The 19,571-nt window shown below is 23.8% G+C and overlaps 1 protein-coding gene across 2 annotated transcripts in view; it reads right to left on the bottom strand.

Annotated features, from left to right (window-relative positions):
* LOC114119681 (protein roadkill) overlaps positions 1-19,571 on the bottom strand; it is a 43,735-nt gene that overhangs the window by 23,817 nt on the left and 347 nt on the right. For both annotated transcript variants that reach the window (XM_027981345.2, XM_050201084.1), the window contains exon 2: positions 19,384-19,431. The gene's annotated coding sequence lies outside the window, so the exon portion shown is untranslated. The remainder of the gene's footprint in view (positions 1-19,383; positions 19,432-19,571) is intronic.

Genomic DNA, 19,571 nt, shown 5'->3' with positions numbered 1-19,571 from the left:
TAAACACAGATAACTAAAGAGACCTCCAAACCGAGGAAGAGTTAAACATATTATGAAGGTTGAAGGTGTTTCCTGCTGCTACGGGGACAAACACTTTCCAATATTATACATATTATATACTCCTACCTATATACTCTACATACATTTATTTTCAGATAGATTATTCTCAGGGCTATAAATAAGAAGGCGACCAATAACCAAACTTAGACTTTGATTTAAACTTCATTATCACATTTAATAAATAAAAATATATACTAAATTTGTTTTATATTTTAAACATCCAAACATCAAATAAATAATTATGAATAATAAAATACTAACGTATGCTTAAAATTAATAGACTTAATCATAAAGATCATTTTTTAATGTTAAATTAATTATACAACCTTTTTAATTATAATTTAATAGACCTTCTCATTAGAAAACAATTATACTACATTTCCTTGGTTTCTAAATATTGAATTCTTCGAATATTTTCTTAATATATTATATCAAACTTATACAATATAGAATTGATTGTAATTTATAATATTATGTAACGTTTAAATTTACTTATTCTTTTCTAAATTTCTAATATCTAAATACAAATTGAAAAATATTCCATAATAAGAAGAACAGTTAATTACCTACAATTACAGTAATTTATACTTAAAAACATTAATAATAATATTATTCTTATTTAATTTTATATTTTAGTCTTGTAAATAATACAAATAAAATTTAAAATAGATCATATTTCAATAATTGGAATACAATTGTAGCATTACAACTTTTATTTTTATCATTTTAATAAAGTTTATCTAACGTATAAAATAATCAAAACTGAATAATAATTGGGTTAAATTATATTATATATTATTTAATCAAATTTATTATTTGGCGATTAAATTACAAGTGATCTTAATATTGATAGTTATATTATTGGATGGCCTGTATACTACAATTGATAAGGTAAATTGTCAAGGACTGGTTGTTACAAATATATTAATAACTGCGTATTTATTAGTTGCAATAATTTTTTTAAAACTCAAATCAAGCGATCATAACTTACTATTGAGATTAAACAAATTTTAATAAAAATGATTTTATTTATTACGATCTACCTATTTTATCCTAAGCACAATACTTTACATACCTTATAAAATTATTAAATAACTTAATTACTATACCTTAAAAATTTTGAAGTATGTATAAAGATATCGAAAGGTCAATTAATATATAATTTTGAATGATTGCTTTCTAATAGAGAAATATATTGTACAACAATGATAGTTGGTGAGAGTTTCATACATATATTTTACAGAGAAATGTACCATAGTGTTACGATAATAACGCCAGAAATGAAGCTGCCTGTAGAAATCGGACGTTTTCTCGACTTTCCCATTCACCCGAACGCTTTCAGGCCACTAAAAATATGGTGGGCGTATCGAAGAGCTTGTTAGTATAACAGATATACATCCGTTATATATATATATATATATTATATATTATATATAATAATATATCCCTATATTTTATAAACATAATATGTGAGTCACTATTGAAAACAAAAACTATAGTACACTGCAGTTGTTATCATGCTTAATATATAACATAAAATTATGTTTATCTAGAAAGCCATAACATTCATTACAATGAAACACAATTGATACCTACTACCATCATATTATGTGGTGTTCATCAACACAATATCGAGACATCCTACGTACCTTGGGTCAAATGTATATAATCATGAAAATATCAATGTTCTATAATATTTTATAACGACTTGTTTTCAATGGTACCTACTACCTATATACGTGCGTCGTGCATATTATATATATATATATTTAGGTATACCATATTATATACAATATACGATGACATATTTTCATTTCAAATAGTTATTGAATCCAGTTAATTTTTTATCAATTTAATCTGACAACAAAGATGTGCATTTGATATTTTAGTTGTTAAAGATAAAACTAGTTTTTTTTTTAAATAATAGCTTATACAGTTTATATGTAGTTAATAGTCCTGTATAATACTCCTATACATATTATTAGGCATGTAAAAATGACTTATTATATTATTAGAAATGTTTATACTCGAAATAATATTTCTGCATGACCCCAGAATGAAACACACTAATCATTTTAATGGAAATGACAAGGTAAATAGATAAAGATAAAGAACGATAAAAATTATGGCAATTTAAAAGGAAGTGTGTTTACTAAAGATAGACACAGAATTGAGCACGGCAATGCAATGTGAAAATCATGTTCTGCTCAAATAATGCGCGAACAGCTATTTATTTTCATCTATTGTTGCGATTTTGTTCGGCGTTGATGGAGGCGGAAGTTTAACCGCATTATTCTAACCTAGATGCTGGGTAACGTGTGCGCCAGAACTCTCTCTGGTGTGTACCTACCTATCCATCGGGCGTCGGCGGTGGCGGTTTGGTGTACTCACTGCCGGGTATTTCGTAACATCTGCCCTGGCCGCCTTTCTTTTAATTTCGAAAGCTGCGTCAACGGGCTCGGCTTTCACAAAATCAAAGACAAAAAAAACATAAAGCCTTTCCCTCCCCAAAGCTTATAATAAGAATAGAATGTATGCATAACGGAATATTCGGACTTTGGTCATGTTGATTAACAAATTATTTACATTTTCAAGAAAGTTACAACGAACAAACGCCATATTGGAGAAAGTGCAGAACTAGAGCTATATATCTACTTAAATATATTTTGAGTATCAACTAGATCAACAAATAATTGTATTGCAAATTTCAATGCTGCTTAAATTTAAATAATTATATATATAAATTTATTTATATTTCAGAGGGCTAATCCTTTATCTTTTAGAGTAAATTATTTATATATCATTGCACTCAAAAATAAAACCATTGATATTTGCTACGGATGAAAAATATCAAAGGCTATCAATTTAAACATTATGAAAACAACATTTTTTGGTATAATATTTTGATTTTACTAACTTACACTAAAGGTTCGAACCATGTTTTAATATATGCAATAATAATAAATAAAATTACCAAAAACTGCTAAAAAAATTCAAAAAAAAGTTTCACCTTTTATAAACGAATTATATACATGGAATGCTATTAAGTAATGGAAATAACAGTAATAAATAATTAATTTCTAAAATCACACCTAATACAGTACATGTTATTAGTTAATTACTAATCCTGATTAAGAAATAGATTCTGTAAAAATAAGGATATAATATTATAGATTTTTTCATCAAACTATTATGTATATAAATTAAAAACAAATAATTTAATAAGTTTTAACTGTATAAAACCTATCTATACTTTATAATAGTAGGTAATAGCGTAAAAATAACAATATGCATGAAATAGAAAACTATTGCCACGTGTTTCATTCCCGCCACGTGTTATAATGAAGTCCTTGTAAAGTTCGATCGTCTTTATTGTTAGCCTCGTGTTTAGCGTTTATAAGTCTTTCTTATTGTGCATTAGACCAGACCAGTCATTTCAACGCCGTTAGCTGATGGGAAAAAGACATCCAAATTCACTTTCACTCTTATGTGTTCATCTCTTTCATTCCCTCTCTCCTTCAAGTCTGTCTTACTCGTTATCCACACCAATACATGAAATTCTTTACACCACTTATTTGAGCTCTAATTAAAGACATTACAGCTTCTTTGCTTTTAACATAATTAACTGATTTTTAGTACACGATTATACTACCAAAAAGATTGCAATCACATACTATCTTATTATTGTCCATACTATGTTTTAGTCCCAACTACCATTTCAAACAAATATATAGGTTTATAATATATTATATTATTTAAATTAGTAACTATTAAAATTTCCATAAGTAAAACTTATGAATATAAAACGTCATAAGGTTATTTTAACTGAATTCAATTCGATAATTCATAAAATCTTTAAAACCGTAACAAATAGTAATACGTATCTATCAATATTAAATACAATTACAATACATTTATTAGGTTTACCATCTATACTATATAAATATATAGATAAAAGCATAAAAAATCTATTTTTTACAAAAATTCTCACCATGTTCTAATGTCTAATCGAATACATCATATTATTATATAGTTTAAAAAATAATATACTAAGCTTATACATATAATTGTATTTAATCATTAAATAAAATATAAATATAATATTATAGTAAAATAAAAGACTAATACAAAATAATCTACATAAATACACAACTTTCACAAGATAAGAAATAGGTATATTATTTTATGTTATTGGCATAGATTCATAGAGATTAAATTGAGATGATATAATTTGAAATAATTACAACACTCATACCACGGCCGTAAAAGAAATTTAAAAAGAATAATTATAATAAAAAACGGGAAGTCGCTATGCTGTATACAAAATATTGAGTATATACCTCGTTATTGAGTAGGTCACTATAACGGGTGTGTTAAATATGAATTCTATGATAAATTATTATATACAATGAACAACGATTCTTTGCGAAGACGGTTTTAAGTCTATATTTTTATGAATATTTTATAAAAAATGTAAATTGCAATTAGTAATTATATAGCTATTATTCAAATAAACATAACTATAATTTTTGGTAAAAATTGCATATTTTAATTATTATTTATTTTAATAATACTAGCAGTTAATAACTTGTAAGTCAACACATACTAATCGTACAAAAATGTAAATAGGTTAATCCCTAATAGAAATAGCGGTAGCATTTATCTAGATATAGCTTTAAAATTACATTGAGAAGTAAATAATAAAACACGTAGGTAATTGCGAAAAATTTTAAATCACTGCATGAATAATATTTTTTTGAATTTCATCAAAATAAATAAAATTATTATTATACATATTTAAAAACCCTAAATTTCGAAATCGTCCAAAATGTTAACTTTTGACACTAATAAAAATTAATGTGACATTACGCTAACTTTTTTATTTTTTTTTTTCAAAAACAACAAATTATCTTGAATTAAATTTTCAAATTTTAGATAATACTATAAACAATTTTATTAATTTATAAATCTTAAATTACAGCATAATTTGGACATTTTTTGTGATATTTTATCAAACATTGAAAATAAAACTAAACCAAATATCTACATACAATACGAAAAGAACAAAAATAATTTTGAAAGTTACATAGTGTTTAGTTAATGCTAATATGAATATTTAGTGTACATTTTATGTCTCTAAATAGTTATTTATTTCTGAATTATAACATTTCTATGTTGTTAAAAACTAGTTTAGGTTAATACCCGTTTCAACCAATAATTTTGAAATCTTTTTTCAAGTGTTTTTATTCCCTAAAAGTATCAACTAAAGTCTAGAACCAAATTTTTACCAGAAACGGCAGAAACAATCCTCAAAGTTAAAAATCGAAGAATTATTTTTACTATAAAACATGAACTGCACTACGGCAGACAAAAAAAAACATGTTGTATATCGATGTAAAACCAATACAATCAGTCGACCACCGATCCACACAGAATCTAAAACACATTTCAGAAATAAAAAAATGTAATGCACAATATTATAATAAGTAATTATGTGGTATTTTTATCAAATATGATAATATGAGTTATAAAAACATACAACCACAAACATCTTAGTCATATATACTGTATGTATACTGCAATGTGACCCAGAAATAAAATATCTAATAAAGTTAATAGTTTGTTACCTTGCCAGATATGTTTTAAAAAATGATTAAATTTATAAAATAGTATAATAGTACATAATTTAATCAAAAGTAAATAATACATTATTTTTAAACATTTACGAATTTACACTATTTTATTAATCTAATTCAAAATTATTATATATATATAAGTAGTTTTCAGTTTGTAGTTATAAATATAGTAATAAAAGCAAATAAAAAATTTAAATATTTAAGCTAATATTTGTACTAAGGAGAAATTTAGTTAAGTTAAATACTTAAATTCGAATAGGATTATTATTTAATCACCATTTATAATATATGTAGGTATGGTATATCACCAACCAAAAGGGTGGGTATGTACCTAAGATTATTTGAAGCAATTTCTTGATGTTAGAATAGGTGGGTACTGTATAAGATCTCAATATAAATAAATACAAAAATTATTTAAAATATATAAAATACTTTAAAGACACTATAGCTAATATAATAAAACTAAAAAAGAAACAACAGTAAATTTTGTCATTCCTGACTAAGCTATACAAAAATCTATAGAAAAATTGGTTACTATAGGAATTATTGATTACAAGTCAGTATTTAAGTTAAAGTTAAATAAAATATCTATGGAGACTCTCTAATTCTGTCTCCATATTGAACTATTATACAATTATTTAAAAAAAAAAAAACATAAGAATGTATAATAAACAATTTCACACAAGTTTCTAAATATTTTAATTTTGAAAGTAGCTTATTATATAATGTTACTTACAAAACACCAAAAAATTAAAATATTAAAAACAATGAGCATAAATATGTCCAATTTTTTAAAATTATCGTATAATGGAATAATATAATATAATATATATATTATATACAGTGTAAAACTAATAGGTAGTAACCTAATAGGAACATAAAATAGGTAGTAGTAAAACAAGATTTTAAATTATAAGAATTGTATCCTAATATTAGGATGTTACTTAACATTATATAAGAAAATTATACAAAATAGTATTAGAAAAAAGTTTTTAAATTGAGTTTCATTTACCTAAGACATATCTATACTTAGTTTATTTTTATGGATAAAAAAATTACAAATTCAAATACCTACGAAAAACGCAGACTTATTTTAAAATTGACTCGTAACTTTTATCATTTTTTAGATTCTATTTGATGAATCATGAAAGCATTTATTCTACAACGATGTGTGATATTTAGTAATTGGTGCTTTGTAGGAGTTAAAATTAAAAAATTATCAGTACCTTGACTAGCTGAATAATGAATATACCAACAAAATATATAAATTCTATAGATAGTTAATTTAAATACATAAATTGAAGAATTAATTAATTTATGTCAATTGAAAACGAGTTATTTGCATCCTAAAATACTGAAGAAAATTTGTTTTGTGTTAATTAAGTATAAACAAAGTCAAACGAACCTATAATAACAACTTACCTATAAGTTATATATCTGAATTAAATCATAGTGCATAGTGCATAAGTACACAGTGATTATAAAATAAGTTATTAAGATATTTAATTTTTCTATCAAAAAAATATAAGCAAAATTTATTATAAAAATCTGTACAATATCTACATAATTTATAAATAAGTGTTATTAAAAATGAAGCTACAAAAGTATTCAATAATTTGACCTGGCAACAATAAAATATATTATATCCTTCTCATCAAAGGCCACCACATACAACGGATGATTTAGAACGTCTGAAGCCTTCTTTTATAGCAGCTGCTCTGACCCGTATGACCTCGGCACATTATTAGGGTCCAGTCATACACAACGACCGTCCACTCTTTGTTGTCTTAAGGACGAACAAAATAAAAAAAACCTACATAGACAGTTTTATTACTTAGAATTTATTCAAACGTCTACCGAAATAACGGTTATATATTTAAAAGACAGGTGCACAAAAAAAAATTTAACCACGCATTTTCTCCAATTATTTTTCGAAAGTCAAAGAAAAATTAATCATCCTGTAAAAATAAATTTTAAGATATTTAATGACACCAGGAAATATATTATAGCTAACACTAACCTGATTTGTCAATTATTATTTTATAGATATATATTTTTTATGAAAAAGAAAATCATAAAAATAATTGATGTTAGTCTTTGTTACAAAGAAATTAGAAAAAGTACGTTTTGATCAGCCTTATATATAAAAAATTAATAAAATAAAACTACATAACTACTGTTACATAATCATTACATCAAAAAGTTTTTATTTTTTTAAATTAATACCCATTCTTATAAACTTCCCGTTAATGGCTTAGTGCTATATGTTTTATTTATTTGCAAAACCCAATGATGTTTATGGGGCACAATAAATGCAGACAAAGTAAAAGGGCTGTGGGTGTCTCGACAGAAAGACGGACCTAGTTAACACCGGTTTCGAGAACGAGGTCATCATTGACTTATGGTATAGAGCACCTGGCCGACCCGACACAAATACTCTAAACGGGGCACCATTATTCTACATTTTCCATCGGACTAAGCAGTGTAATTTACGATTATTCAAATCATTTGTCTTACTTGCATGCTATATTGCTCAATTTCAGGTTAGATCGATATCTTTAAAAATATATGTAGATACTTCGCTACTGCAGTATAAATAAAAAATTAAGGAAGTTTTATAGTTACACTATATATGATATATAATTACAAATAAATTATTGGTTAAAATAAACAATAAAAATGTATAATTTAATAATATACACACAACACAATATTATCAACTAGTTTACCAATTTATTAATGGAATAGCATTCACACAAATAAATAAAATAAAATATATTATATCAAAAACTTAATTTGTTGTTAATTTTTTTTTAAATTTACTAAAAAAAGTATTCATTTTTAACACAATTATATACAGTTTATTTATATACTATCACTATACTGTATCCATATTCCATATAGACATATTAATGTATCTAATAAATCATGATAATTAATAATTTATGAACAAATGATAAGAAATGATAAGAAATGACACATTGACATACATTATATTGATATCCTCAGAAATCATTATAATATGTCATACTACTCATACTTATATATATTACACGTTATTCATACATATTTATATTTCCTTTAAACAAACATATTAAACAAATACACATAATATGTTTATTTGAGTCAGCTAGAGGTTAACTATTTGATAAGAGGGCAAATAAATGCGACATGTAAAATACTTTCTAAGAGAAATGCGGTCAACGCAAGTATTGGTGAGTAGGGAGGTCGCGCGTTGTGCAAAAGACTGGGGTACGATTCGTTCCAAATTTCACGCGCCTGTCGCTTTACCGTCATTTCGGTCAAGCCCCTACAATTCGATTTATTGCCATCTCTCTTCTTAGTTACATAACGTGTGCAGGTTTTATTATTTAGAGAAATCTCTAGAAGGTGGCAAATTTTATTATTTTTACCTTAATATATTTTTTAAAAAATGTAAATATTTATAATATAGGTAACTAAGTAATATTATTATGGAAATTATGGAAATATAATATGACGGATAAATACTAATAATATAATATACATAACATAAACTAATATACTAATATAATATTAGATTAGTATTATATAATACTAATATTTAACCGAATGTACCTAAACTATTAAATAGGCATTATGAATGTTTTTATCACCTAAAAAAATATATTTTAAACACAAACACTAGAGTATAGTATACATAATTACTTAATTTATACTTATATAATATCATTTTATATATTTATATATTAATATTTTAAAATACTAAAAAACTTCAAGTACGACTTTATATTTTATCTATACTATTATACTATCTTAACTGCAATTTAAATATAAGCTAAATGGTAATATATGGTACAGTTTTTCCATCTTATTAACATAATTTAGTAAATTACCAAATTATTTGCATCAAAGTAAGTTTAGTTTTTAAATTCTCAACACTCGATAATCTAGACTATCATTGAGCAAATAAAAAATAATATAATTGAATAAACATAAGACAGTCGTGGTAATATGTATATAATATACACCTATATAGTCGATATTTATTAAATATTATCAATAAAACGATATAAATTACAATATTTTATAATTTTCAAACAAATAAATAACTAAATGAAGCCGAACGAAGACCTACATAAAATACAATTAAATGTTTATTAAATTTATAAAACCTAATGTCACGAAATCATAATATAACATAACACATAAATACAATTGTATTTGTATACATGATCCACGTTGAGTGAACGCTGCCTAACATAATGACCGTTATTTGATCTTCTAAAGTTTCATTACGCACGTCCTCCTTGTAACAATGTACCACACACCCATAAATCCGTGACATTATTTTTATCAAATATGTATGCACTGTGTTGGAGGTCCCTAGATCATTCTCATGCTAATACAACAGATTCAGTCCAACCATGAACAAATAGTTTACCAAAGCGTAACAGGGAGAATATACTCATGTACCTATCATTAAATTAAACTAGGTAGATAAATAAAAACTCACAAAATTGAATTTTAGAAAAATATACATACTAATAAATTAGTAAAAATAAGACATTTACTTTTATAGATACAGTGTAAATTTAGAAAATTATTTTATTTTACATATAACAAATGGCCTATTTTATTAAGTGTTAAAAAATATAATTTGAAATATCAAAAATTAAAAAAAAAATTATAACTAAGTCTTAAATAGTTATTTTTCCAAAAAAAACAGGTATCGATTGAAATTTTAAAAGTGGACAAAAATGTAATTTTAGAAATGTTTAAATAATTCAGTTTGGCGCATTATTCGATAAAGAGAAAACTAAAATTGTATACTTAGTTTAAACAGGGCTAAAATCATAATGCTTTTTTGATGTGATTTTCATAAATGGCAATTTTGAATTAAAAACACAACAATTATATATTTTATACCAAAGTCATATAGTATTTATATTTATACATTTATTTTAAACAGAAAAATAATATATCATAAAATATGAGCATCGTATAATTTACAGCTGTTAAAAGTTAATAATATATTCAAATTATTTAAACTATTTATAATATTTATTTATTGTAACTATTTTCAATATAGCACAATTAAAAACAGAAGTATTCATTTACATTTTTAAGTAAAGACAAATTAACTTTTTTTTACCAAATAAATATGGAGGACAAAGGTAATAAAAATGTAATTATATTTATGAGAATATCTAACGCTATTAGGTACATGTAAGGCATAAAAATTGTTTATGCAATTAGAATATTAGATTTAATGATAAATTTAATTTCATAATACGATAAAAAATTGTCATTAATTATTTCTTTTAACTTTAATGATAATAATGATGGACACGACAAAAAAATGATTATTCATAAATTTTGTAGGTTCTCTGTTCACGCGAGTCCTGGGTAAGTTTTCAATATAAGCCTTATACAAATAATAAAAATCCATTAGATAATAACTGATAAGTTAAACATGTGTGAACAGAAATCATGTTTTGAAAGTATAAATTGTTTATGTTAGGCATGGATCCGTGTACAAAATAAAATATAGATATGACTTTTACTAAGAGAATTACTATTATAATAACCAGAAAGTCTTGTGTTATGGGATTACAATGGCATATAGAACTCTAAAAGCCATAATGTAGCTTCCAATATTTAACAATATTGTAATTAAATTGTAACTAACTAAAACGATAAAATATTTTTAAAAAGTGGGCAAATAAGTAACCACTCTGCTGTACAGTAAATTGTTAGTATACCGCGTCATTGAATAGAGGTCACTATAATATATTATATAGGTGTAGAATTTGAATTCAATCAAGTCATTATTGTATACGAAAAACGAATCGAGCGGGAACGATCCGTCACTCAAAGTTATAACAGTATCATTTTTTAGAAGTTTAAAATCTAGCGGGAAAGAATATATATACATATATATATAAAAAAGGACAATAATTTAATATTTACTTTTTATACATATTTATATTTATAAAATAAAATAAAGATATGCACTAAAACTGTACATAGTAATTAGAAAATGTAACACGGTCCTGATAAAAAGGTACAAAGGACGTAAGTTGCTCATCCTTGATATATATTAATATATCAAAATGTACAAAATATGTACTTTTTCAATAAAATAGTGTACTTAAGATCCGTTTAATATGTTTAAAAAACCATTTGATAATAGTTTTGACATTGATTACCTAATATTTCATACATCTATTTTAAATTACCTACTTTTTATAAGTACCAAATAATTGTTGATTAAAATATTTAAAATGGGCATTCTAAATATATAATATGATACATTTATAAATTTTCTATTTTATAGGTTTAAATATAAATATCTATTTAATTTCACTCACTTAGAAATTTTCAAAACAGCTACTGATTATGTTGCTACCAATTGTAATCTAATACATTATTAGATATAGATATAATAATGACACATAATAATTTATTCATTTAAATATAATGGTCAGAACTCAGAAGCCCACTTTGTAATAACAGATAACATACCTAAATTAAACCTACCAAAGTAATACACAATACACTAAATTAATTACGAATAAAAGCATGGAAAATATAAGCCGTAAACTTAATTTTTAACTAATATATGTTTAGAAAAACCAAGTTCCTATGTAAACGTAAAGTAGGTACAGACTGTTTTTAGTCATTGAGTAAGTCACTAAAATAATAAATGAGTTAAATTTGAATTATTGAGTTTAATAATAAATCATTCAATATGTTGAAAACTGATTCTACTTCAAAATTCGTTATTTTTCAAAAAAAAATAAATTTTACATAATAAAAAACATCGTATCATACATAAATCCAAAAATAAAAATAAAAAGTGGAACATTAAAAACACTTGTAAATAGTACACAAAGAGCAAAATATTTTGAAGATCATTTCAAGTCAATAGTTAATGCTAATTATATAATATTCGGTGACAATTTTAAGTTATCTCTATATAGTTATTCATACTTATATAAATCTTATGAGTTGCGATTTTTGAAACCTTAATGAGTTCGATTTTATTAAAACTGGTTTCGCGTAATTTTTATTTTTATTTTACCATTTAATTTAAGACAAATAAGTATTTTTTACTATTGACATAATGTAGCAACACATCATTGTAAAATCAATAGATAATCATTATCCGAAATTTAATATACCTACCACTTAAATTATGTATTTTTTAAATTTGTGTTGTTTAATTCATTCCAATGATACAACAATAACAAACTAATATTATAGAAATAAACCAAATTTTATTAAAAAAAAAAAAGATCCAACGTACATATTTTATACATCCGATGGATCGTGGATATAAAAAAAGGTCAAGAGTTTAGGTTAAATGTTATGGTAGACAAATCAGGTTAATCACACAACTTGTAGACATTTATATGCCGTGGAATAAATCTGTGATAGCAAAGGTATACTTTCGTAGATTTGTGTCGTAACAGGATTTAATTCAACACATAATGTAAACATATATTAATATATTGTTTAACGTGTATAGTATAATACAATTTTTTATTAGATAGTTAAATTAAATTTATCAAAATTTAATATTTTTTTACAGTGTATTGTAGCCTATTTTTCAGAAAAAGAATATAATATATTGTTACCAGCTATTATACGCAGATACATACTTTTTTATTATACGAAGAATATTCAAAAATATTAAATTATACTAGTAAATTAATCACGCTTATTAATTTTTACTAGGTATTAGTAATTTATGATCTATTTCAAATACTAATAATAGGTTTGAGTAAACTATTAAAAATTGTCTTCCTAAAGTTAAAATACACTATTCAATTTTACTATTATTATCAAAATTTATTGGCGATATAAAATACATGTAATATGAATATATGATACATTGTATATAATAACTATTACAATACAGTTATAATCAAATTTTAAATAACGATAATAAAAAAAAATATTTAAGTGGATGGGTACATTAATAATTAAATAGAAAATATTGCAGGAAAACTAATTTATAATATCAGTGTTTCTGGGGCTTTGGATTGGTTTTTAACAATGGAGAAGGTACTTTTCTTGGAGATCCTATTTATTTACTCCGTTCTATCATATTGACCTGAAACTGTATGACGGTGAATATACGTACATACAGTCCGCGTTTTTTAACGCCCACTATTGACTGTTTGACCTCATGAAATCGTTTCATTTGCTACAATTATTATTCAGGATAGAAAGTACAAAACAGAATAATCCACTTTAGTTAGTTTATGGCGATTATTATGTCCTAGATCTCAAGTTTCCGTTATGGTTTTTATTTTACCCAGAAATGTCAACATATATATATTATTTAATATTCTCTTCCTAACCCCAAGGTGTTAATCAAACAATATTTATCTTTTGCTATTCTTTCTTTAAATAATATAAATAATTTTTTTTATTTGTAGACCTATTGTCAAATTATTTTAGAAATGGCAGATCGTAAATTTTTATTACATTATTCGAGTCAAAATTTGTGCAATAAGAAAAAGTTGAATGGATAAAAAATATTTAACCTAACTATACAAGAAGTAAATATACTTAAAATTCACTATCATTATTTAATGAAATTCTTTAACAGAAAAACAATACATCTAAAATAGCAATGAATTAAATATACGTATTTTATCTAAATTGTATAATATTAATGATACCTACTACGTTTTATTTTAATAATTATTTAATAAAAATTGTATTCGATTCTGAATTTATACAATGCTGTATGATAATAAATATATAATTTAATTTTTTAATTTTTCGGATAAAAGAAATACTACGAAATAATGGTAAATATATTTTGTGGGTTTGTGGAGTTACATATTCTCCTCCCTCCCTTATTAAATTTTGAATTGTGTTACAATAATAATTCATATGGTAGATACTATTTACAGTCCGCCTAAGCATCATGATTAATTTGAGAAATCCTGCATGCCCCCTGCTACCATTTGTACATCCTGAATATACCACTGCTTCAAATAAGTTTTGACTAAGTCTCATCATATTACATTTTGATACTTTACAAAAATCAGTTAAGAAAATTGACATAGGTAGGTTTAGTGATTATACATAGAAAATGATTCAATTTTAAAAAATCATATTATTCAAGGCCGTAACTGGAAATTAATTTCAGGAAAGGTTTTAAGCTAAAATATTGTGTTCTAATAGGTAATTTAGTAGGTATAGCATACCTAACCATATAATATAATATACAAAAAAAATTCGGGGGTTAGGTTAGGTTAGGCCATATTAACCACCCCTGTCTTATTAAACAGAACATTTTCATTGTGTCCCTTTCATTGATTATGAAGCGATATCTGAATTTTAAACTTTTAAGTTTAAAATGGTTATTTTTATTCGATTAGATTTCTGTAGTTTTTCTTAATACAATGATAAAATACTGACGAGTATAGAAAATTACAAAAAAAAAATAGGGTAAGTGAGTACTGCTCTGATGTACATTAGGTGCCGTGTGGATCACTATTATATATTATAGGAGTGTTAAATTTGAATCCAATATGATAGGTATCATTGTATACGAAAAACGATTCTGAACGAAGATGATTTTGTCAGCCTAGGATATAATTTCTAGTGGTTGGTGAAAAAAGTGGTTTATGTTATTATGGCCTGAATACACCAAAATTTAAGTTCTTTTATAATTATTGTAAGCAAAACTTATGAAAAATCTTGAATTAAATTTTCAACTCTTAGCTACTTATGCAAAATTTTTTATAAATTATACCTACAAAATAATTCAGAAATATTTATGATTTTGATGAACTTTTGTCAATATTTGAACTTCAAATGCTAATAAAAAAAAATTGTGCCTATGTATTCTTATAATTTTTTAATCACTATAAGAATAACTTACGAGAAACTTTGTATTAAGTTTTTAAGTATTTTGACTTGGCCAAAAAAATTTTATCTATACTTAAAAAAGAAATTCTGAGAAAAATCGAAAATTTCTGTGGTCTATAAATAATTCAAAAAAAGTCAAAATAGGTATTTTGAAAATTTAGCCATGTATTAATAACAGTAACATAAACATGTGATAACAATTTCAAGTATTTACAGTGATTAGTGTTACAACCATATAAAAAAATCAATTTGATCGAAAACTAGTTTTGCGTAAAATTTCCCATTTTCCGTCACTTTTATTTTGTTTTTCTCAATTTTTTTGAAAATTGTTGGAAAATGTTTATTTTTGACCTCTATAATGCACCAAGGATATTCACTTTGGCATCAGAAACCACCCCTAAAGTTTGAAATTAAAGCATTATTTCGACTAGTTATACTGTACACAGACACTAAAAAAAAACAAAAAAAAAAAAAAACAACAACACACATCATTGTAAAATCAATATATTCATCACTTCGTTCAGAATCTAAAAAATTAAGTATAATATCCTGAAATGTTGTGACTTTATTAGGGAACAATTTACTCCACAAATTATTCGTGTGATGTAAAATATAAACCTTGTAATATACTTATCGTTTTAAAAAACAGATGGTAAACATTTTTGGTAAAAAAAAAAGGTACACAATTCCTTAACAATTACCTACTAAAAGTTATTTTTATTTATGTTTTAATTTCAAAGAGTCGGTTGGTATTACTGAGTTTTTGTAATTTCCCGCTATCTAATCTTATATAAAAATTACCTACCTATTGTACAAATAAATTTATAGATTATTATTTATTAGATTGTAATTACGTTTTTATTTTAAATAAAAAAAGTTTCAGAGATTAAATTTTAAATATACACTCCATCAGTGGTACAGAAACCTTATATTTTCATGATTAGGTAGGTATACAAATTTAAAAAAAATACTAATTGAGAATAAAAATAAAAAAAGCAAAAAAGTATTATAGCTGGAATATAAATCAAAAATAGTGTATCATGTAATGATATAATATGTTTATTGTAATTTATATATTAAATATTGTAAGCTATGTACAATATATTAGTTAGATTCTCAATAACTTTATAAACCAAATTATCAAACATAGATTCACTGAAAAACTTCTATGATTCGAAAAAACACATGTATTTTGGTCCATCGATAAATCTAATAATCTTATTGACACTATACAATTTGAATATTTTTCTCCAAAACTTTTATAATTCAATATTGATAGGTAATTGTATTAAAACTCAAATAAATTTAATTGGAAATATAGTTCAACTAACATGTTCAATAAGAACATAAAACTTATTAATTAATATATTATGTAATCTACACAAAAAAATTTATCACATAAATTGAATGAAGTAGCAATGTAAAAATGAATCAACAAAATTGACTTCTCATTGAAGTTATAAGTAGATGGGAAAATGCTTAACTATTATACAAGAGTATTTAACATTTTAATTTTCATTAAATACTAGACTATAGGAATACAACTAGTATTTTATAAGTCTGTTTAAAATAAATGGATAAATAAAATAATTATCTTTTGTTGTCTCTTGAATGAAGTTCACATCACTACTGTATTTTGAAATAAAATACATTTATTATATAATATGTATCTTTAATGCATAAAAATTAATTAAAAGAAAAATTATAATAAATAAAAAATATAAAAAAATCTAAATGCTCATTTTTCTAATTTTGAAAATTACATGGATAATAAATAATTTTAAATTTACTCATACCCAGGACTTGAAAACGTTATAATAATGTTATACTTGACAAAAAACGATTAAAATTTGTAAATGTAATTATAACGGAAAACAATAAACATAAATAAATAATAATTAAATAACACAAAACAAAACTAAATGTTTAACAAAATATATAATATATCATTAAACAAAACATAACGCAAAACATTATTTATATATCAAGTAAACCATTAAACAAAAAATATTATTAAAAAAATGTTAAAATTTAATATGTAGGTATTTATAGAATAATTTTATTGCCAATAGCTAATAGTGATGCCCTATTGTTCTGTTACTTTGAAAGAGGTACGTAAATGCATTTAAAATTTAAATTCTGAAAAAAAAAACTCTCTAGTTGAATAACGTTTTAAATCTGAATAACGATAAACACAAGAGTTGAAGTGTTTAAATTCTGAATAATGATTAACTCAAAATTTGTGTAACGTTTTTATTCAAAATAACGTAAAACAAAATTTTTTTTAAAATTCAAGCCCAGTGACATAGCTAAAAATTCTAAAAAAGGTTATTATGTTTTAAATTGATTATTTTAAAATGTTTTTATTTTTTGTAGTAAAAAAAAATTTTGTACTTATAACAGAAGCATATATAAATTATACAAAAAAAAATTATAAAAATGTATTTCATTTACCAGTTCTTTCTGTTACACTCTGTATAGTTTAACAAGTTTCAATTTAATTATAAAACATTAAAACTAATAGAATATAAAATGATGAATTGCATACCTAAATGCTTATCTAATAAATTAAAATATAGACATTTTCAGGAAATTTGGTAAATAACTATTTTTTATATTTTAAGGTTCTTAAGATTTTTTATAAAAAATGTATTTATACTTAATTCATGTTATATTGATTTACTTCTACTATCTTAAGTATACAAATAAGTAATAATGTTAGAAGTTTAACAAATTTTTTTTTTTCATTTAATACATAGAATAAAATATATTTCAATGGCAAATAGACAAAAGATTTAGAAAAAGATTTTCAATTTTAATATCAAATGTGTCAAAATTTGATCATATTTTCAAAATATTTATGTGGTTTATTGATGAAGATAGGAAACAGTAAAATTCCGTATTTCTATTGCAAGTTACCAAACATAATTATACCATTAAGTAATATACAACAGCTTCTTCAGCTTTTTTTTTTTCATTTTATTATTAAGTTAACATGACAGTCATCTAACCTATTGATTACACTTTAGTCAGTTTTTTAGTAAATTAAATGTTTAATACACCTAATTGTTTAGTTCTATTTTTTACGTTTGTGTAAATTATACATAATTATCAATTAATAATTTGGGAAATATGTATAATATCTAACCTAACCTAACCTAAACCATGTATAGGTATTACCAATAAGGTACTCAAAATGTAAAATAATACTTAGTAATTCAACAAACTTTTATAAACACATTTTGTTTTATTATGAACTTAGTATAATATATTGATTATATACTATGTATCTAAAAAATCAGTGAACACTCTACAACTTGGTAAGTATATAATATTAGAGGTAGGAGAAGAATACACGAGTTAAAAAAAAATTGAAAGCTAAAGAAATGTATGGCTTTAAACTCTAGTTTCTAAATGCAAAAATAAGGATGAATTGAGTTAAGTATTCCTTGTGTAGTGTCTACAGTGAACACACAATTAAACATGCATGAATATGTTGTTATTCTTAATTATCAATTATAATTAAAATCATGACGCTAAATCCCAGTATCAAATATTGAATACATAGCCATGTAAGAAATAAAATTCCAGTAACAAGTTAGCTACAAATTAAATATAAACTCTTATATAATATTCATGTCTACACAACTAGTACACTACAGTGGAAACCTGACTTTGCTCACTCGTGAGTTACATATAAAATATTTTCCAATACCAAGATATATTAGAATTGTATTTAAAGAATAAATAAAGAATATAATATAATAAATATAATTTAAAAATCTAATTAATATTAAATTTTTTAATTTACCAGAGTGTTGATGATGAAACATCAATAATTGAAATGTTGATTGACAATCTAAATAAAAAACATTAATCATTAAATAAATGATTGTACTTCATAATATCGTAATATTATAATAAAATTGTAATTTATTAGGTATTGTCCAATTACAGAAAATTACATCAAAAATACGAATTATGGAGGATGATACACTT

The sequence above is a fragment of the Aphis gossypii genome, chromosome 2 (assembly GCF_020184175.1).
Source record: "Aphis gossypii isolate Hap1 chromosome 2, ASM2018417v2, whole genome shotgun sequence".
NCBI classification, from domain to species: domain Eukaryota; kingdom Metazoa; phylum Arthropoda; class Insecta; order Hemiptera; family Aphididae; genus Aphis; species Aphis gossypii.
This window is presented reverse-complemented; position numbering and strand designations above follow the sequence as displayed.